The sequence below is a fragment of the Chrysemys picta genome, chromosome 8, assembly GCF_011386835.1.
Source record: "Chrysemys picta bellii isolate R12L10 chromosome 8, ASM1138683v2, whole genome shotgun sequence".
NCBI lineage: Eukaryota > Metazoa > Chordata > Testudines > Emydidae > Chrysemys > Chrysemys picta.
This window is the reverse complement of record NC_088798.1, coordinates 6108801-6131510: the sequence shown is the minus strand read 5'-3', so window position 1 is coordinate 6131510 and position 22710 is coordinate 6108801. Positions and strand designations below refer to the sequence as shown.

At 46.0% G+C, this 22710-nt stretch overlaps 2 pseudogenes; both read right to left on the bottom strand.

Annotated features, from left to right (window-relative positions):
• Nucleotides 1-1970, bottom strand: part of LOC101948125 (cytochrome P450 4B1-like) — a 31687-nt pseudogene extending 29717 nt beyond the window's left edge.
• Nucleotides 1971-6441: 4471 nt separating this feature from the next.
• LOC101952745 (cytochrome P450 4B1-like) overlaps nt 6442-22710 on the bottom strand; it is a 28209-nt pseudogene continuing 11940 nt past the window's right edge.

Below are 22710 nucleotides of genomic sequence, written 5' to 3'. Positions count from 1 at the left end.
ATGTGTTTGATGTCCATCTGTTTGAGTTTTGGTGAGGTGAACATTACAATTGGATAAAAAAACTGCATCAAGTCCCAAATGGCTGCATCATGAAACGCTGAAAATGTTTGAAATAAAAATTCCCCATATTCACACACACAGCAGAGCTTAGTAGCTGTGAAAACAAACTCAAACCTACTTCCTACAGAGAAGATGCCTCTTAACTTTTTTTATGTTGCTCCTATTAAATTTGATCACCAAAGTCCTGATCTTGGAAAGCACGTTTAACTCTAAACCGGTGAGTAACCCGTGTCAAGTCAATGGGACTATCTGTTTGCTTAAAGGACTGGAACTGAAAAATGGACACAATTCTTACTGTGGCTGCATTTTTATTTGTCCCTGTAGCGAGGCGGTCTGGCTCCCCGCCGCCCCAGAGGGGGACGAGCCTCTCTGGACACCAAAGTGGGCGGAGCCAGGAAACCCTACGCCTGCCCCTCAGAGGTCAGGGTGCAGGACAGGAAGTATAAAAGCCCGACCCCAGAGCTCACTTGACTCTCAGGCACCGGAGTGACTAGACACTTGTGGCGTAGCTCCCGGTGGGGAGACCACGGCGATCGGCGGCCGACCCGAGGACTGGCCAGACCAGCCAACGCCTGATGGTAGCCCGAGCCCAGACATGCTGCCAAGCCTACCGCTCGCCCATTCCCCCAAGGGAATGCCAGGCCTATCATGTGCCAGTTACCCCGAGGAGCTACCAAGCCTACCACTCGCCAGCTACCCCGAGGAGTCCATGGTGTGTGACCCCGTGGAGGATGCCGTCTGGATCCAGGAGCCTCTAGAGAAGGAGAAAGGAAGTAGCCCAGGGGTAGCCGCCCCGAGTCCGGCTGCAACACTGCCAGAGCCAAGGTCAGTGTGTTGTGGCCAGGATCCCCACTGACACAGCAGCGGGTCTTCTGCCGCGGCTAGGGCCCCGGGCTGGGACACAGTGGAGTGGGTGGGCCTGCTTCCCCCTGCCACCCACCTCGCGGGTGGCCGTCTCCCCCTCTCCCCGGCCACTCAGAGCCAGGAGCCTGGGGTTTGCTGTTCAACCTGTTTGCTCAGCCCCTGCCTGAGGGCCTGAGCCACTGATTGTTTGTTGCCCTGCCCTGATCCAGGACCTGGACCTGCTAATATTGAACTGTTTGCTCAGCCCCTGCCTGAGGGCCTGAGCTACTGACTGTTTGTTGCCCGCCCTGATCTAGGGCCAGGGCCTGCTACTATTCAACTGTTTGCTCAGCCTCTGCCTGAGGGCCTGAGCTACTGACTGTTTACCGCACAGCCGAGCTAATTCCCCGACACAACTGACCAAAGTAGCGAGGCGGTCTGGCTCCCCGCTGCCCCAGAGGGGGACGAGCCCCGGCCAACCAGCTTATAGTCCCCCACAAACATGACACTAACATACGATTGTGGCGTCTGTTAAAGGGTAGGACAAGAAAGCCGCCGCCTGCCCGGATCCTTTCCTAACAAACAGATTTCACAGACCCCACTCACTGTATTTACCTTCCCTCTGCCTATTCTCTGTTGACACTAATCTGGATGGTGTATATATAGCTGCATAACCCCAGGTCTTTCCCTACCTGAGAGCTGTGGCCATACAGCCAGTGGCTGGGGGGACCTGGGAAACTCTCAAAAGCTTTGAGGAGCTGTTGTCTCTTGGGATACAGCTGGATCGCTTTCAGCAGCACGTAGATGAGACAAAATCCAGCGGCCAGGTACAAAAGCAGAGAGGAAGAGGTCGCTATTTTCTCCAGTGCAAATGCCATGGTCCTGCAGCTTCTGTGGCACTGACAGACTCTGAATCTCTCACCGTGCTCCCATTCCTTTTGGGTCTGGATTAGCTAATAGTCAAAGCAATATAACTCCCTCCCCTTTCCCACACAAGCTTGTGTGGAATGCTGTGTGCCGAGTAACCTACTGGGAAAGTACAGGCGAAAGTTCTGAAGTTCTCACCAGCAACTGGCCAGACTTTGCTTGGCAGGAGAAGACCCAACTGTCCTGTGAGTTCATCTGTCCTTTCCCCCTACTTCAGGCATTTAGCAGTGCCCGAAGGAAACTTCTTATTACAGAGGATGAAGAAGAAACTTCCCATGTGGACAGGGTTATCCTATCACGGCAGGATTTCTTGCACCCTTTCTCTGAAGTCGCTGGTGCAAGCCAGGATTGTCAGAGAGGAGGAGGATGAACTAAATGGACCTCTGGTCTCATCCAGTCCATATGCCAGCCAGTCCTATGTTGCATGGTAGAAGGTGCACAAACACCCACAGTGCCGCCTAGTGGTCAGGCGGGGGTCGGCAGGCCGTCTTCCCATTGAAAAAGTGGTCCTGCCTTTCAGTGCCCTGCCCCAAGATGGGAATCCTCCGAGAGGCAAAGGGATTTGGGGAATGGGCCCTTGGGCAGTCAAAGTCTATTCCAAAAGGGCTATCGTCTTAGATCAGTGGTCCCTTAACAGTGGGGCACGCCTCCTTAGAGAGGCCTGGAGGAACATTCTGGGGGGCATGGTGGGGTCTGGGCCGGCCTCCAGCTCCACTCTGGCCTACCCCCTGCTGCAGCTCCAGCCCCAGCTGTGGCCCCGTTCCTGCCCCTGACCACAGCCCCACTCCCAGCCGCGGCCCCAGCAGCGCCGGCCCTGCTCTCTACCGGAGCCCGTGGCTCCCGGACCTGCTCCTGGGCCCAGCTCCTGATCTTGGCTTCTGGGGGAGGCACGGACCAGATAAGGGGGGATGACAAAAAAGGTTTGGGGACCAGTGCCTTAAGTGAAGGTCCCTGGTGCTGTAATGTCCTCTGGGAGTGGATAGGTGAGCCCGGGCCTTCACTCTCCACTGGGCTCTGGATCGGGGCCAAATGGTGGGCAGCTACACTGGACACATTGGGGTGTCAAGCCGCTTCCCCTTCCTACCCCTTTAGCTTCATGGAGTAAGTCACTTGCTCAGTGAAAAAAGGTCAATTGGCAGGGATGGGTGCAGGATACGCATTCTTCTGGGGAGGTTGCCCAGCCTCAGAGCCAAGCCAACTGGGTGTTGGCTTTGCCATTAGCAACTCCATTGTTTGCAAGCTTAAAAGTCTACCTAAAGGCATAAGTGATCATCCAATGGTTTTGTAGTTGCCATTGAAACATAAGTGGTACATTACCACCATCAGCGCTTATGCTCCTACCATGACGAATGCTGAAAAACGAGAAAGAAAAGTTCTGTGGCAACTTAGACAAACTCATCGTGCCTACATCGGCATCAGAAAAACTGATTATCCTAGGGAGGCTTTAATGCGAGGGTTGGCAGTAATATCTGCTGGCCTGCCATTGCACAGCATGAGACTGGGGGTCTCCCAGAGCACGAGTCCAGTAGGGCTGTGTCTACACTGGAAAGCAATATGGCCGGAAACCTGGGTCCCATCTTGACTTAGGCTCTGGCCCTCCACCCCCATGGGGTGCTCAAATCCTGAGTCTGAGCTCTGAGCGTGATTTGTGTATAGATGGAAGGAGGGTTTGGCTCGAGCCTGAGTTCGAACCCTGGGCTTACATGATAGTGTAGACACACACTAAAACAACATTAATTAACCCTTACACCCATGGTAAGACTGAAGCATACATTCCTGGGTTTGGGGGGTATTTAGAACAGGGTTTTTTGGTTTTGGCCCACTATAAAAATAAGGTCCATTGGTGCATGGGGGACCCTGATCAAGTTACAGATCTGTGGTTTGTCTATATTAAGTCCAGTAGGAGTGTCGGATCATTTGCTCTGATCTCCTGTATAACACAAGCCATAGTGTTTTACCCAGGAATTCCTACAATGGAGGGAATCGTCCTTCCCAGCTACGTACATAGACACTAGTGAGGATGATAGACTTGTGGTTGAACAGGAGTGACCTTGGTAAGATTGCTTACACAGTGAATAAAATATCTCTGACCTTGTCCTCTAGTACCCCCAGTGGTCTGATGGCTTATTGCAGCAAATCAGTCACATTCCTCAATGAGTGTGTTTTACCATAGGGTTTACTCAGGAATTCCTGCAATGGAGGGAATCGTCTTTCCCAGCTATGTGCATAGACACTAGTGAGGATGATAGACTTGTGGTTGAACAGGGATGACCTTTGTAAGATTGCTTACACAGTGGAAAAATGACAGGTTTCAGAGTAGCAGCCATGTTAGTCTCTATCCGCAAAAATGCATCCGAAGAAGTGGGCTGTAGTCCATGAAAGCTTATGCTCTAATAAATTTGTTAGTCTCTAAGGTGCCACAAGTACTCCTGTTCTTCTTTTTACAGTGGAAAAAATATCTCTGACCTTGTCCTCTAGTACCCCCAGTGGTCTGATGGCTTATTGCAGCAAATCAGTCACATTCCTCAATGAGTGTTTTACCAGATCAGCTACTTCTCTGACCTCTTGCATTAAAGCCCCAGGGTGGTATACTGAAATTCTACAAACATACAGAGCCACATTTGGTGTACGCACCCTGTTTGCACCAGGGCTGAATTGGGCCTATAGTGGAAAGAGCAATGAAATATTTAGCGGTTCCTTGCGTCCTGTTCTTGTTTCAGTATAAACTGTGAGGTTATCAGGAGGAATATTTCTATAGCCTCGCAGACAGAAAGGGCCAAAAACTGAGCTGAAGATCTGACTCAAAATGCGCTGCATTTACAGCTCTTTACCCCCATAAGGGCCAGAAATGTACTTCAAATTGGAAGATGACCTGTTTTCCAAAGCATGCAGAAAACTCCACACTACACCCAGAGCCTTGGAGTGAGTAGGAAAATTGATCCATCAGTTACTGAACGTAGCAGCTACCCACCTAGTTGGCTTCTTTGTTTGTTATGTAACTAGTGATAGTTTGTGTAGATCCTAAGACAAATAGAGATAATTTGTATTAAAGTCCAAGGGTGATTTAAATGGTCTTTTCAAGAAGCAGAAAGAGTGACGGAGACTGCAGCCAGTCTTCTCTAGAAAGTTTTACTGGGATCTTAATATTTGCTAGGTATCTCTATGGTATGTTACTCATTTTGTATCTGCCAACTAATTGGTAGCTTATGCTGTATGTTCTAGTTAAATAATACCATACACTTGAGTTTAAACGATGAAAGAATCACAGCCCCTTCACATAACCACAGATGCACTGGTATGTGACTGTTCCTCGGTTCTCACATTTCTTGGATGAATTAAGGCACTTTACAGAGTCCCAAAGAATCCAACCTGTTTGAGCGCACTCTAGTGTCGGCGGACAATTGTGTGTGTGTGTGTGTGTGTGAGACAGTAATGATTTACAAGGAGTGTATTTGGAAGGTAGGTGTAACTTGATGGCTAGATGTAGTGTATATTCCGTGGATGATAGAGCCATCTCTCCTTCCTTTTAGGGGTCTTTTGTAAGAGGCACCTTTGTCACAGCTCCAACTGAGCCCCTCCTCTTGGTTACTCACCAAACTGCCGTGAGGGGATCCAGCCGTGGAATCCCCTGGATGTCCTAAGCCTCCAGAGTCTGAACAGGGTCCAGGCACTGTCCTTATCTTTAAGCTCTGGAGTCCTTCTTGTCTCAGTGCCTGCCTTGTGTCCCGAAACATGGAGCCGTCTCCACCCAGCTCTCCGATTCTGCCCTTGGCCACTCCATCCCCTCTCCCTCTCCTGCCCAAAACTCCTCTGCGGCTCTCAGTCATCTTCCTGTGAGTCCTTTTCTAACCTTTCAGGTCCTTGGTCAAGTGACTCCTGGAACAGCCGTAACAATGATAAGACCTCTACTAGGCAAGTTCATTGCCAGACACCCTCTGTTCTGATAAATCAGTTTTCCTGGTTGAGATCTAGACTATTGTTTAATATGTTTGTATTTGACTAGAGGACCATCCCAAGTTAACGACCCTCTATTGTCAGCCCTGTCAGAATTTCAGTTCAACCTGGTGGTAAAGAGGGAACAGAGAAGACAGCACTCAAAGCCCCCACATTCAAAATGGAGTTAGCTGCTTGCTAAAAATATGCACAGAGAGTCCATAATCTCATATTGAATCCACAAATCGTACAGATTTCCCAAACAGTCGTATCCTGACAATCAGCAGAGTCCCTTGTTAGGGTGGCAGTGTCGTCTAGTGGCTAGGACAGTACATTGGGAGACCTGGGAGATTCTACTCCCAGTTCTGCTACTGACTGACATTGCATGACCTTTGTCAAGTCATTTCCCCTGTGTTTCTCTCCCCATCCTTTGTCCGTCTTGTCTATTTAGAGTCATTGGGACAGGGACTGTCTCTCACCATGTATTTCTACAGTTCCTGGCACAATGGGGCTCCAATCTGTGTTTGGTTCTGCAGGCATTAGAGGAATGAGGACATTGCACAAGGCCACAGCAAGAGACACAATAGGACAGAGGATGAGAGGTGGGGATCTGAGAGCGTGAATCCGTATACATTTATATTTAGAAGCCTAATGTGCTAATAAGATGGCATGAAGATATTTTTTAATGCTCATTATTTAATTTAGTCATCATTGACACAGCTGTGAAATCTCAAGATAATTTAGATACAAACCAGTTGATAAAAGGGGTTACACTTGAATTTAATCCTTACAAACATTGATTAAATTGCTTGCTGGGTCGTTGGGATGCCTGATCTGCCACACACAATTTTGCTCTACGGTGTACAGTCGAAAGTTGCGCCGCTTTGACTATGCCACTACAGGTAAAGTGGGATAACTCCCCTCCCTTGTGTGGATGCAGCTATATGGGTATAAATGTGCTCTGTACCAGTATAGCTATTTCTGTATGGGACGGGAAGAACTATATGGGTATAAGGCACCTTAATAATGGTGTCAATGCATCCACATTAGGGCTATTACTGGTATAAGACCAGCTGTGAAAATCACACCCCTCCCCGACATGGTTATTCCTGTAGAACTGTTCAGTGCAGACCAGGATCTGCACTCTCCTTCATTGAGTTAGCTGAAGGGCTGGATCAGGCCGTCCCATGGCAACAGATCAGCCGTTGCAGTGCCCTGAATGGAAGGCAGGGGAAGATTAAAGAGAGAGGCAACTTTTGTGCAACGAACCTGCCATTGATTTACGTCCTATCTAGAATCATGTGAAGTGTCCAGTGCCCAAACAGCCCACCTGGGTCCCGATCCCTGATTGGGGCTTCTAGGCACTCATGTAAATTAACAATAATGATCATTACCGCTATGTAGGGCTTCTTCCTAGTAAGCGTAGCATCGCCTGGGGCGCAGTGTGGAGGCACACTACTCCAGCAGGAATTGCAAAGCACTCCCGTCCCTTGGTGGACTTACTGCAGTACCCTTTCTGGGGTACACCAGTACAACTCCCTACTTAGTCGTCTCGCTCCCTGAGAGGAAGTGGTCCCTGCACAGGGGCTGGAAATCTGGCAGGCCTGTGTGCAGAGCATACAAAGGAAGAGGAAGTCTCCTTACTCTCTCCCGTCCCTCCTTCGCCCCTTGTGTCAGAATCTAGCCCCACTGCAAATCTCTCAGAGCGGGGACACTGTCCTCTCTCTTCTGTACAATGCTGAACCCTTGCTAAACTATTATGATGATCAATAAAAATACACAGCTGCATCTCCATGGTCCTTTCTCCACTCCCCAAATATTTTTTTCGTTAATCACAAAGAAGAGTTAGCAGGGATACATCTGCAGAGATAAAACACAGCCTTTGTTTTGACTAGAACCGATTGGGAAAATTTCAACAGAATGTGTTGCTTTTGACAGAATTTTGTTTTTCCTAAAAAATCGATCAATCTTTTTTGACACCGTTACAGGTTTAGATTTGTTTATTTCAGACCAACTTTTTGTTTTGCCTTTTATTTAAAAGGCAAAATCAGAGCAAAAAGTTTTGATAATCTCAGAAGAATTTTTAAAATTTTATTAAAATGATTTTTTTTAAAATTCATTTTGTGGGAAATTTTGAAATTCTGTTTCCATTGCAATTCTGAATGAAAACATTTTGAAATCACAGAATTTCCCGTGAAAGGGGAATTTCAGTTCCCACCCAGCTCTAGTTATTCAATCAAATTTAGATTAAACTCTGTCATGTATCACATCCTGTCGCAGTGATTTAAGTGTCACTGGAGTTTCTTCAGGTGCAGGTGAATCCCGTTCTTGGAGCGCAGGATGGCCTGAGGTATTTTGATGGGGGGCTTGGCTGGATCAGGGGAGAGTTCAAAGCGCAGCAGAGTCAGCGCGAGAGCCACCTTCATCTCGTTCATGGCAAACTGCTGCCCGATGCAGTTCCTGAGCGGAGAGAAGCGACAAATATTTCCTCTCTAAAGTTACCAAAGCCACTTCATATAGTAAACCGAGCACAAGAGCCGGCCACTGAAATAGTTAACGGGATTCACTTCTATTGAGTGGTTAGTAGAAAGGGCTGGAAAATGGAAATTCCTTCCCACAAGAAATTTCGCATGTTTGTAATTTTTTTCATCTCAAATAAGCCTGGAGATGCGACAGCCTGGGGAGCCGACGAGCCCCCAATTCCCTGAGTAGACTGTGGTGCAGAGAAGCGGCTAGCACCTGCTCTTTCTTCACCAAGTAGAAAAGCGATGGCAGCAGAGCTGTAAATGTAATTGTCATCTGATGTTAAACATCTTCCCCAGCTAAGGCCTGCAGCCAAAGAACATACCTGTTTTACTTAATTATGTCGGGCACGAAAAATACCAAGTGCTGCACTTTGCTCTCTCCAGTCACAGTATAAATTTGTTAGTCTCTAAGGTGCCACAAGGACTCCTCATTGTTTTTCTTAGTATAAAGACCAGGTCCGAAGCTAGTTTAAAGTGGCAAAGAGCCATCGACTTTTGTATGTGGATTGAGATTGGCTAAGCATCAGCTTTCTACCTGTATTTGTTTTGGATAAACTGAGCACTGAAGCTGGTTGGGATTTTCCCACTGGACTGATTTTCCAACAGAAAATGCAGTCTTAGCAAAAATGAAATTTTCCTCAAGAACATTTCCAATTTTTGTGGGAAAATTTTGAGGAAAATCTAAATGAAAAGTCCTGTAAGCCAGGCAGGCAGCGTGGGGAGACTGGGGAGCATTCACTTAGATGTTCCAAAGGAAAATTTCAGTTTGGAAGAAATTGCCTCTTCTGTCAGAATTATTCCAACGGGAAATTCCTCACCAGCTCTACTGGATAGTTCATCAGAAACAAACATAGGCAGAGGGCTGGTGTGAATCAGCATAGATTCAGTGTAGTTGACGAAACTATGCCATCTACACTGGCTGAAAATCTGGACCCTGTGGTGGAAGAGGAGAGAGCAATTAGCAGCACCTAACGGTGTATCTCTTGGCTGATTTGTAATTAAACAAAAGGTTTGTTCTTTTGTTGCAGGCTCTAGTCAGGTAAGAAGGATTCTAGACACAGGTGACAATTACATGTACAGTCCTGCTGTGAATACAGCAGGAAAGCTGCCACCTCCTCTCTCCATAGTGAAGAATATGTACAGGGTAGTTCTTCACAAATCACGAGTTTGGCCAGGATTAGAGTCAGGTCACAATCTTAAGCCCTCTAGTCAATTTCTGCTCCTGCAGGGATGGGGGAGGGGGAGAGAAAGCCTCTGATTGGCTGCTTTCCCCACTGTCTCACTTCTTGGGGAAGAGCAGCCAATCCGAGCAGCTGCAGGAAGAACTTTTAGAAAAACATCTAATCTTGACTGAAACATTGTTAATGATAGAGAATCCACCAGGATCCTTGGTAAATTGTTCCAATGGCCCCTTACTCTCACCATTAAAAATGTACGCCTTATTTCGAGTCTGGGTATGTCTAGCTTCAACTTCCAGCCATTGGAGCATGTGATAATTTTCTTTGCTAGATTAAAGAGCCCATTGTTAAATTTTGTTACCCATGGTAGGTATTTAAAAACTGTGATCAAATCACCCTTTAATTTTCTCTTTATTAAGCTAAATACATTGAGTTTCTTGAGTCTATCACTATAAGGCAGGTTTTCTAATCCTTTAACCATTCTTGTAGCTCTTCTCTGAACTCTCTCCAGTTTTCAAAAAACCTTCCTTCTTGAATGGTGGGCACCAGAACTGGACACAGTATTCCAATGGTGATTCCACCAGTGCCACAGAGAGAGGTCCAATAACTTCTCTACACCTACTCGAGATTCCCTGGTTTATGCATCCCTTTTATGGCCCCAGCATCACACTGGGAGCTCATGTTCAGCTGATTATCCACCTGGCCCCTAAATCTTTTTCAGAGTCACAGCTTCCCAGCATGGAGTCCACCACTGTATAAGTATGGCCTACATTCTCTGTTCCCAGATGCAGACATTTACAATTAGCCAGTTAAAACTATATTATTTGCTTGCACTCAGATTAGTAAGTGATCTAGATCAATCTGAATCAAGTAGGAGCGTTATATTGCCATATTTTCTTACCTGTTTGGTCCTTAGTAGTAATATCTGAGCAACTTGCAATCATTAATGGAATTTATCCTCATAATATGTGTATTTGACAGACTGGGACCAGAGTAGACTGGCTTCCAGACTTACAGCCCAGTGCCCCTGTCCACTAGACCACACCATGTCCTAATAACTAATATTATTGTGCAATAGAGCCTACAATGTACTAGACACTTGGCAAGATAGATAACAAAGCACAGTCCCTTCCCCCAAAGAGTTGACAAACAAACAAGCAGACAGAGGCCAGGGCAGGAAAATAACAAAATAATTTGGATTTGGAGTTTTGCTTCAGTCCCAATGTTCCTTTTTAAGCACACACTGTTGAATACCTTGAGAGCACGTGTAAAACAAGAACACTCTGATATGGCACATGGCAAAGACAAAAGGTGAAATTCTATTCCCCTTGAAGTCAATGGCAAAACTCCCACTGACTTCACGGGAACCGGAATGTCACCCCAAGGTGGGAGTGATTCATCAGTGCCCAGGGAAGAGGATTTTATTTAACTAAAGCGATGTATAGAATTAAATATACTCAACCTGGGTCCAGCTGCAAAAGGCAGAAAAGCATAGGAATGGCGTCCCGCTGAGTTCTCTGGTGAGAATCTCAAAGGGTCGAAGACCTGCAAAGAATAGGAAAGACACGTAGTTCTGAAACTATTGCTTAGTTTGGCAACCGAGCTTAGCTAGTAAGGGCCAGATTCCCCTCTCAGTTACCCTTGCACAAGCCCACTAAAGGCAAGTAAACGGCCTTATCTTAATGCCATAGGGCAATGTGTACCAATATGGGAAGGGAAAAGGGACACAATTTCCATCACAATCTCTCTCCATAGCTAACACCTTGTATTAGTATCTGGCTCCCAGCTTACAGCAGAGAAATGGGCCCGTACAGAAGATCCTTGAGAGATCTACAAACTTCCCAAAATGAAGATGGGTGGGTGTGGCCCAAACAAATATGGGAGGAGTCAGGGCAATGAAAGGTATTGCGTCAGCTTTAGGATTTGGCCCAATTCATGGGTGAACTTGGTTCTCTCTCCACACTTAATTAAAAATTCACATAGAAACACAATTTAGTTTTGTCTGGACCTCCCATTATCCAAAGGTCTTCACATATCCCCTACAATCTACAGTTAAGTGGAGTCCTCATACAGCATGAACATTGTGTTATCTACATACGTCTAGTGAAAAATGCTCATCTACCCAAGAAAAGGGGCTGCTTCCTGTGCACATAAGAACTTCTCGTTGATCCGACAAGTGCACAAGGAATAGCTATCCATCTCCAAAAATATCTTATCAGTCTCAAGTAAAAGAAGTACCTCTGGATCGTGCCAGACTGTGGGGTTTCTGTGAAGACTATAAATATTCAGTGAAACCAGGGAGCCTGTTAAGAATGTGAGAAATAAAGCATCATAAGAGAGGGAAAACATGCCCTAGACTATGGTGTTCTGTCCATCTACACTTGTGGAATCCTGTAAAACTAGATTAGTAACAAATCTCCTTTTGAAGTCCTGTTTTTATCTGCCACCCATGTGTTTATTGAGTATCAGAGTTCCAACAGGGAACCACTTCATACTTACTAACTAATAAAACAAAAATTGGCCAAAAATGTCAAAGCATTTCTACAGAAGGTAAAAAAAGTCACTTTAGCTAAGCGTCAGGAGAAGGGGACAAGTTGAGGCTGGGTGTGGGGGAAGTCCCAAAAGATGTGAGAGATGAAAGAGTTCTGGTGGATGTGCTCCATGTCCTTATCAATGCAAGGTTTTTCCTTGTGTTTTTTTCCTCCTGATCTTTGTCTTATCTGCTTTTAAATGAGTCCAGTGTTGGGGCCTCCACCTTTTACCTTTGAAGATTGTGGAACAACTTATACACCACACCACTAGGAATTTACTCTTGGTATTTATTTGTATAGCTCCTGTGTTGAGGAGCCCCAACCATGGCCCAGGACCCTATTGTGCTAGGTGCTGTACAAACACAGAACAAAAAGACAGTTCCTGCCCCAATGAACTTACAATCTAAGCATAAGACAAGAGACAACATATGGAATCAGACAGACTGATGGGTGGAGGTCACAGAAGCATGACAGGCAGCTGTCTCAGACCATCAGCAGCCTAGTTGTGATTTTTTTCTAGGGTTTATGGCAAAGGGAGAGTTTTAATGATGGTTCCTCCCAAGTGTGAGGGGCAGCATGGGAGAAAGCATGAAGATGCTTGTTGGAAAATTTAACAAGTGGGCAATGGAGGCTGATATCATGGGCCGGCTGGAGGTGGGAGTTGACCTTTTGATACTGAACGAGGGATGATAGGTAGGGGTGAGGAATGCGATAGGTCATGAAGGGCCTACCAAGTGAAGACAAGTAGCTTATGTTTGATCCAATAGAGAAGAGGGAGCCAGTGGAGGGTCAGAAAGAGGGATGACAGGGTCAAAGTGACCTTGGTCAAAGGTTGGGAAAATAACCTTTGCAGCAGCATTTTGAATGCATATCAGTGAGGCAAGATTGCATTGTTCATGGCCAGAGAAAAGGATGTTGTCATGACATGCGAGATAATGAGAGCATGGGCTACAGTTTTAGCTGTGTGGCTGGGTAGGAAAGTCCAGATTTTAGAGCCATTATGCAGAAACTGTCTGCAAGACTTAGACATAGACCTGTCTCTAGGTTCTCACATCCAGGCTGAGTCAAAGATGAAGCGCAAGTTACAGGCCTCAGTGATGGGTAACAGGGTGGTCAAGAAAGGAGGTAGCAAAAATGGTTTTGGAGGAAAGAGTAAGAGCTTTGTTTTGTCTATGTTGAGCTTGAGCTGATGGCTAGACATCCAGAAGGAGATGTCAGAGACAGGCTGAGATTTCTGTTTGGACAGAAGGAGACGGAACTGGAGTGGAGAGGCAGATCTGTGAATCGTCCACACAGAGATGGTAGTTGAATTTGCGTTTGTGGATGTTTTGAAATTTAGCCTAAATCAAATATCACACTATTACTCCTAATAATAGTCCCTGTGTCTCCCTAAACAATTCCCCTTCCTCCTTTCATTCTCTGTCTATAACATGCTTTTGGAATCAGAGGCAATATACAAGTGAGAGACATGAGCATCACTGCCATTGATGTACAGACACACAGCAGCCTAATTAGTATTTAAAGAGGAGATAGACTAAGCAGACCTTTTGGTAAGGTACGTCCATCAACAAATGTTACAGGTGCACCGAGTTCTCGTGCTACGGCAGGTACCGGAGGGTAAAGACGAAGAGTCTCTTTGATACACATGGTGGTGTAGGTCATCTTCCCCAAGTCATCCCTGAAAGGAACCAGAGGCAGAGATTGGGGACAACTGACAATGGCCAAAAAGATATTGTTCATATTTTCTACAGAGATTCACCGGCAGGCAGAGCTGTGACCTGGAAAATAGAAAACTGAAAGGTGAACATTATAACCAGTAAATCAAGCAGATTGCAAGCAGATGGGAGTTCTCACTGCGACAGCCAAGGAGGAGCGAGAGCAGTGGGGAGGCCCTGCTTATGCAAGCCAAGTAGAGGAGGGAGAGTTCTCGCTCTGGTTTTATAAGAGAAGAGGGAGCTGCCCAGCTCCCTTTCTTTAAAAGGAGCTGAAAAGGGAAGAGTGATTAGAATGGACCCACTTAGGCAAGCTTCTCTACCTCTCCACCTATAATATATAGAGTTATTAGGGCTTAAGGCAAGAAGGACCATTAGATCCTCTAGTCTGACCTCCTATATATCACAGACCATTACATTTCACCCAGATCCCACTGAAATGAGCCCAGTTGTGCCCAATAGTTTGTTTGACTAAAGATATCTTCCAAAAACGCAGCCAACCTTGATACGAAGACATCAAGAGATAGAGACTCCACCACTTCCTCTCATTCTTTGTTCCAATGGTCAATCACCCTCACTTTTAAAAATGTGTCCATTTTCTAATTGCAGTATGTCTGGCTTCAGCTTCTAGCCACTGGCTCTTGTTATGTCTTTCCCCACTAGATTAAAGAGCTCTTTAGTACTTGGTATTTTCTCCCCATGAGAGACACTGTAATCAGGTCACCTTTCAATCTTCTTTTTGATAAACTAAACAGATTGGGGGGGAGGGGATCCATTTAAGTTATGCAACTTCCACTACATGAATAATGTAGCTGAAGTCGTATTTAGATCGAGTCACCATGGTGAGTCGACTGCTGCCACTCCCCCGTCGACTCCTCACATCCAACACAGGGGCTAAAAATGGGAAATCATCAAGAATCATCAACCTTGATGGTCCTACATTCAAGTGGGTTCACCCCAGAAGAAAAGGCTGCCCGAAGTCCAGGAGAACTAGCTTTCCCAGTTGTGAACTGGGGGGTAGGGAGAGAGACAACTGGGGTTAATAAACTGATCACCTGATAGGGGTTTAAAAGTTATTTGGAAGGTCACTTGAAAGGAAAATAAGTTCTCACCATTGAACAGTATCTCTGTCCCCCAGAATCTCCTTGATCTCTTCCCTGCATCTCTGCTGGTGCTCTGGGTGCAGGGCCAGGCAATACAAGAGCCAGGAGATCCCACTGGCCGTGGTATCGTGACCCGCAAACATAAACGTGCTCACCTCAGCACGTAGGTCTTCATCAGATAATCCAGCTCCGTTTTCATCCTAACAACACATGGCTTCTATCAGGTTTCATGGGCTTTCCCAGGAAAGAGACATGAGGTTTCCTGCTGCTCAGAGCGTAAGCGACAAATGTGTTAGAAAGGAAACCCTGGAGCATTACATCTGGCCCGCGGGACCGTCCTTCCTGGCCCGGCCCCCAAGCTCCTGACTTGGGAGGCACACCCCCAGCCCCTCCCCTGCTGTCGCCCCCCCTCCACAGCCTCAGCTCGCTCGCTCCGCCACCGGCGCAATGCTCTGGTCGGTGGGGCTGTGAGCTCCTGGGGCAGCGCAGCTGCTGAGCCTGGCCTGACCCGGTCTCTGAGCTATGTGGTGGTGGTGGCAGCGTGGCCCAGATCCAGCACCGCCAGCCACCGGTGCTCCAGGCCGCACGGTAAGGGGGCAGGGAGCAGGGGGGTTGGACAGAGGACAGGGGAGTTCAGGCTGGGAGTCAGGGGATGGGGGGGGGTGGATGATGGTTGGAGGGAAAACAGGGGGTTGAATGGGGGCAGGAGTCCTGGGGGGCAATCAGGATGAAGGGGAGGTTGGATTGGGTAGTGGGGGCAGTTAGGGGCTGGGGTCCGGGAGCAGTCAGGGGACAGGGAGAAGCAGTGGTTGGATGGGGCAGGGCTCCTGGGGGGGCCATCAGGAATGAGAGGAGGGGTTGGATGTGGCGGCGGGGATCCGGGGGCAGTCAGGGGACAGGGAGCAGGGGGGTGTGGATGAGGCAGGGGTCTCAGAGGGGCCGTCAGGGAACTGGGGGCGTTGGATTGGCCAGGAGTCCTGAGGGGGGGCAGATAGGAGGTGGGGGCCGGGCCACGACCCCCTCCCATAACCGGCCCTCCATACTATTTACGAAACCCGATGCGGCCCACAGGCCAAAAAGTTTGCCCACCCCTGGCTTAAATGGTATGCACAGTCCTGCATAATTACATTGCCACCCAATCATTGCTGAGTTAAAGTGATCATTTCTATAAAACGATCACTCTTTCGATCTACAGGAGTCTGCTTATGTCTTGCCAGTGACTTTATTTTAGGTAACTGGGACTAAGTGCGGTTTATAACCCAAACTGCACATGAACAAGGCTTTAACTATGCACACAGGGCTCTGTATACTGCCAAGTTCTGCAGCCACAGAGTTGGGGCAGAATCCATCCCTTGTGTCAAAACTATGCTTCTGAACATTGATGAATCCGGCCAATCAATTTTAACCTTTTCCCTGAACAAAAAATATATTTTTCGGACGCTGCTGTCCACAATGCCCAGGCCTCTCTCAGTGATGCTACTCGAAATGCTCGTGTACTTGGCTCTGATCAGTTCTTGTAACACTCACTTTAGCACTCAGAAGGATGTCCAGAAAGTCCAGGTGGCGCCTCCTCTGGATCTTTTCAAGCTGCCGCTCATCTTTAAGGAACTCCTTTCTTCCTCTGATCACTTTATCTGCATCAGGGAAACATTAAAGTAATTATATCCCATGTGGAGCGATATGTGCACTGTGATTCTCCAGAACCCCAATGGATCCCAAAATACCCGGGAACCAGAATTCTTTGATTCTCATACTTTCCGAAATGAGATGGATCACTCTGCGTGGCTTCTGGGGGACGTAAAGAATCTGGGCCACAGCAGAGCTGCCTGAACTACCTACACCGATGGGCGCTTCTCCCGTTGGTGTAGGTACTCTACCTCCCTGAAAGGCAGTAGCTATATCGATGGGAGAAGACCTCCTATTGACTTAGGGCTGTCTACACCACAAGTTAGGTCAATATAACTATCTAGCTCAGGGGTGTGATTTTCCACAAAGCTGAGTGACGTAGTTATACTGTAGTGTAGACTAGGGCTTATCTTGGAGCCTGGAACAAATCCTTAATGAGAGGTGAGAAGAGAATAGTGGGAAATACCCGTATGGTGATGTGCTAATCTGCAGGCCTTGCGGAATCGACGCCCTTGAGAACTGAGCCAGTAAACGAGATTGTTGTGATGCAGAGGCGTCTGGATTCTCAGATGCACCATCAAGCTGAGGTCCACGACTGTTTGGATATATAAGTTGTCACTGCAGAGAGAGAGTCAAGGGAGAGATGGATAAAGACTGGGCAGTGTATTGGGGGAGAGATTGCAAAGATTTCAGAATGGTTGATTTTAATGGTATGTGTGTGGTTAGGGCAAGACCAAGCTCACCCAGCAGGAGAACAATGTGAACAGGCGGTAATGCAGTAGACTGCCTCAGAGAATGGACTTTTCCTTCCAAAGCATTCGGGCCGGTCTGCACAAGGCTAAGCAGTGTTCCCGGGGAATAACTTGAGTGTTTGTAGTTGAATGTCTTGAGCTTGCAGCACTTCTGCCTGGCCTTGCACCCCCAGTGTAAGCGTCTGATAAGCCATGTGCCCTGTTCTATGAGGTGCCAAGTGCCCTCAGATCTCCTTTATTGCAATAGGAGTGGCTGGTGCTCCGTGCCTTCCCAGTCACTAGTCACATGAAAACCTAGGGCTGATCATCACATTGAATTCCATAGCAACCCCTCCCCCCACTAACTTCAGAGCAAAATCAGACCGGGGTGCTGGAACAATTTGTGTAGTGGGGGTGCTGGGAACCATTGAACCAAACTGTAAACCCTGCATATAATGGAAACCACTTCAAGCCAGCAGGTGCAGGAGCACCTCCAGCACCCCCATGTTCCTGCGCCTCTGGGTCAGACTCATTATGATTTTACCTACTCTTAGATCTGAATAGCTCTATAATATGATTGACTGTATAGGAAACAGATTTCTTGGTTAGTCTTGAAACAATGCCCTTTGTCTCAGTTAAACAACAACAATCTCACTTTTGTTACCACCCCCACCAAACAACACCTCATTCTCATAACGATCCGCTGGTGGCATCAATACCAGAGTAGCTTCTGCATTTAAAGGACACCAGCACGTCTAGATCCTGAGGCAGGCAGTAAGAGGTGGTGAAGTGGGTCCCAGAACCCCTGATCCCAATATTCCCGTGTTAGTGACATGAAGATCAAGAGGCTAATGCATCCACTACTTCTATCACATCTGTGTAGTTCCCAGATCGGACACAATTGCACTTCACTGAATTTAAAGTCATTTTAGGCCAACAAGAACTTTTCTTCAGGATTTGACATCACCCGGTACTGACCTGTCAGTCTGGCAGTTGCTCTGGTAACTGAAGGTGGATTTCATGATGCTGTCGAGAGTCATCAAGCTGACATGTTCAAAGAGCTCCACTGAGTCATCCTGTGTGATCAGCTGTTCTCATTTATCCTATTGGAAAAGAGTAATGAGAAGGGAGAACTTTTCTTGGGAGTACAGAATCCTGGTTACAGCCATTCACTTGGGTCTGGGCCACCTCCTGCATCTGGGGATGTTGGGCCTGTGGGCAGGTGGCTGTTATCTTCAACGGTCCAGCTCCAGCCAGTTTCACTGACAGTCTTGAGATTAAACCCTGGGTTGCATGGGAGGATGAGAGATGGCAGGAGCACCTTTAACAGGGCTCAATGTCTGCCAAGTCATCACAGGTCACTCTGTGGAGATGTGCAGTGGGTTAGCATGGGCTCGCTTCTGCTCACTGTCCTACACTGCTGCAGTGCTGGGAGCCGACCCAGCATGCACCGGGAAGAACACTCTAAATGTTTTTAAATCATTCGAATCTACTAGGTAAAGGCTCTTAAATCAGGAAGCAGCACTTGGAGGTTTGAACTCATGACAGTGCCAACAGCCGTTCCTACCAGCATCACACGGACAGAATCTGCCATCACGGTCACGTAAGATTTCAAAATATCATAGTGAAACCCTGGCGTCAGCAGCCTCCGACGCTGGAACCACTTTGGCCCATGTAACATCAACAATCCTTGCCCTATGGAGGAGCACAGTGCAAAAGAGCTGGTTAGATCACTTCCTACTAAGCAATGGATGATTTCAGGTGGCATGATACAATCCAGCTATAATATGAATGAATATCTGCTTGGTTCTATCCAGTGTATTCATCAGAAGGATGAGAGTTTTTCTTCAGAACATAAGAACATCCATACTGGGTCAGACCACTGGTCCATCTAGCCCAGTGGTTCTGAACAGGGGTACGCAGACGTCTCATCAACTCATCTAGATATTTGCCTAGTTTTACAACAGGCTACATAAAAAGCACTAGTGAAGTCAGTAGAAACTAAAATTTCATACAATGATTTGTTTATACTGCTTTATATACAATACATTGAAATGTAAGTACAATATTTATATTCCAATTGATTTATTTTATAATTATATGGTAAAAATGAGAAAGTCAGCAATTTTTCAGTAAGTGCTGTGACACTTGTATTTTTATGTCTGATTTTGTAAGCAAGTAGTTTTGAAGTGAGGTGAAACTTGGGGATACGGAAGACAAATCAGACTCCTGAAAGGGTTACAGTAGTCTGGTAAAGTTGAGAGCCACTAATCTAGCCCAGTATCCTTCCTTCCAACAGTGGTCAATGCCAGGTGTTTCAGAGGCTATGAACAGAACAGGGCAATTATCCAATGAGAATGTTGTCTATTCCCGCCTTCTGGCAGTCAGAGGTGAGGGACATCCAGAACATGGAGTTGCATCCCTAACCATCTTTGTTATTAACCATTGATGGACCTATCCTCCATCAATTTATCTATTTCTTTTTTGAACCCAGTTAGACTTTTAGCCTTCACAACGTGTCCTGGCAATGAGTTCCACAGGTTAACACTGTGTTGTGCGAAGAAGTACTTCTTTTGCTGAGTGACATCATTAAAAACCGTGATTTCACTTAGAGTTTTTTGGAAAACCATTTTTTTCCCCCTGTGAGAAATTTCGAATGAAAAATCTTTGTTTGAAAATTTTTAATCAAAAATTTTCAGTTTTCCCTTGGGAACCAAACCAAAATTCATTTTGAATCAACCTTTCTGAAATTAAATGTAAGCTTTCAATTTGTTTAGACTTAAAATGTCATTTTGTTTCAACTAAAACAACCAAAACAAAATGATATTTCAAGGCTAAACAGAACATGTTTCACTGAGAAATTTCCTGCTGAAAGCTGAAAACTTGGGCCAGAATTGATATTTTCCCCCACAAATATCAGTTTCAAGAAAGCCATATTTTTTTGAGGAGAAATCTTTATTTACAAAAAAGTTTAACCTGTTTTAATTTCAATCCAGACAAGGAAATTCAAGGTTAAGGCTCAAAGATGATCTGATGCACCTCTACCTCGATATAACGCTGTCCTCGGGAGCCAAAAAATCTTACTGCGTTATAGGTGAAACCGTGTTATATCGAACTTGCTTCGATCCGCCGGAGTACGTAGCCTCCCCTGCCCTCCCTCCCACCCCAGGAAACTGCTTTATCGCGTTATATCAGAATTCTTGTTATATCAGGTCGCGTTATATCGGGGTAGAGGTGTACTTGTTTATATTTGTCACGTATTACCACATAATATCATGTGTAAAATATTGTATCTAATGTGCTCTGAATTAAACCTCTGAAATATCTAGTTACAATGATGACCTGAGTAAAGGGATGGAGCTTTAGCCCCGTTTCTCCATCTGAACTCTGATTTCTCCACTTTCCTGCATTTCATTCACACCTTTCCAGTTACTGTCACAGTCGTTTTTGTGAGTTAGCTATTAAATACTATTGCTCTGTATCTACGTGGCACAACAAATGGTGCGGCTTCCCTCATGAATATCACCAGCAATACTGTTACATGAGGTAAATGAGAACGAAATATGATAGTACAAACCAATCCAGGGAACCAGGAAACTGTATATCCGAAGAGATTTAGGGTCTGTAGAATTCAATAGAGAAGAGAAATATATTATTAGGGTAAAATGATAGAGAAGGTGAATACGGTGCTACTCACGGTGACTAAGGCATCAAAATCTGGTCCTATATTAGTCAAATAATTATTAGAATTTCTTCTAAGCTTTAATCATGCTCTCGTTAGTAGCAAAATCTGTATTGGGAAGGACAATCTCCATAAAGGAAAACTCTTACATTTTATATCAAGGTTCCAGTCAAAGATTCTAAAGGGTTAATAAATGTCTGACAGACATTGTAAGCATGTAACACAGAGGAGTAATATGTGTTGTTATAGGGGGTTATAGCCGCATCAGAAAAAGGCACAATAGATGGCTATAAGCAACCTACTGACCTCTTGGACTCCTCTATAGCAATTAACATGCCATTTTCCAATACATCAATTCTTTCTAATCATTGACTATTTATAAATGGAGCCGTAGGAAAAAAAGGTGACCACAATTCTCTCTATTTAGAGCATGCTCTTCTCCCTCATTCATCCATCTATCCAGATTCATTCCTATCACCATAGTATCAGAGCACTGGGGAAAGACCAAATTGGGTTGGTTATGCTTAAAACCCCTTCCAATCAATCCATCCCCTCCCAGTCTGCATTTTCCACCTTGTGCCTGCTCAGACGTGCTCTTTCCTTTAGGAATATTGACTCATTAGCCCCCGATTCTCAAAACTTGAGTGTTGCCCCTGAGTCAGGTCCCGTCTGCACTGATAAAAACATAACTCGAGTGTGGTGGTGCTTTTAACTGAATAGGCTTGGCCCATCGAGGAAGAGGCTACAGCTCTAGTGAACACAACCTGTCATTTTCCAGGCATGTGCAATGAGCCAACCTCTCTGGAGTGTGGGCAATGCGGATTGAAATGGACATGAAGGGCTGCATTTTCACACTGGTCTAAATAGGTCTACTTTTTTCCACCGACAAAGTTGCAGGCATAAATAATTGCAGGCCCTGTGTATCAGGAGCCAGAACCTGCTTAGCTGGTGTAAATCACGTTCAGTGCTTGGGCTTCAGCACTTGTTAATTGCTCTTCGATGGAGAGTGATCATTTTCTGTGTGAGGATTGAAAACAGTTGATCAAAATGCTCACAAAATACACTGATTTCATTCTGTGCCAGTTTCCATCTTAAAACAATGGCATTTTTTTTAAATAGATGCTTTTCACTTCACCCTTAAGTAAATATCCATTTCTGAGACCTCTGCTTTACAGATAATAGCATCGAGTGGCATTTGCAATATGGAATGATATTATGATCACTCAGATATAAGAGGTGTTATATTTTTGGACCCAGCAGAGAAGGAACTGCTGGAAACACAGCTTTGTGCTGTGCTTGCTTTATTGTTCTAGCTGAAAAACGGAAACTAACAAGAAAGTGAGGCGCATAGCACTGGGAAGGAGAGAGTGCTCAAACATTTAGAGGGACAGGACATCACAAGATGCAGTGTCTTTACCTCCTCCACTGTAGACCACCTTAGCATATTCAGGGTGGTTGATCCACAAGAATACTAAGAAACCGCCAAGCCAGACGGGGTGACAGTGTGGGTATTGTTCTGCCCAGGACGCTGTATTGTCTAGTTCATCCTCTTGTTGAAGCTGTGTTGTAAATTAAAGGTAGATGTAGTTCAAGACAATAGTTAATAGGCCAAGTATGCGTATGTGTCTGCATTTTAGTAATGCTATTGATTGGGCTTGTTACAGTCAGGGGACTGGATTCGTCAGATGAGACAATAGCTAGCAGGCCTAGGCAGGAATGCATGTTAAGTGTTGCTTAAGGAATCCTTCCTTCGACCGGTCCCCTTGCTTCCAAAAGGAGAACTCTGAATGCCAACAGTCCTGCTACTCTTAAATCGGTTTCTAGGGAACAATGAGCAGGGGGCGTTGGATGGGGTGGGA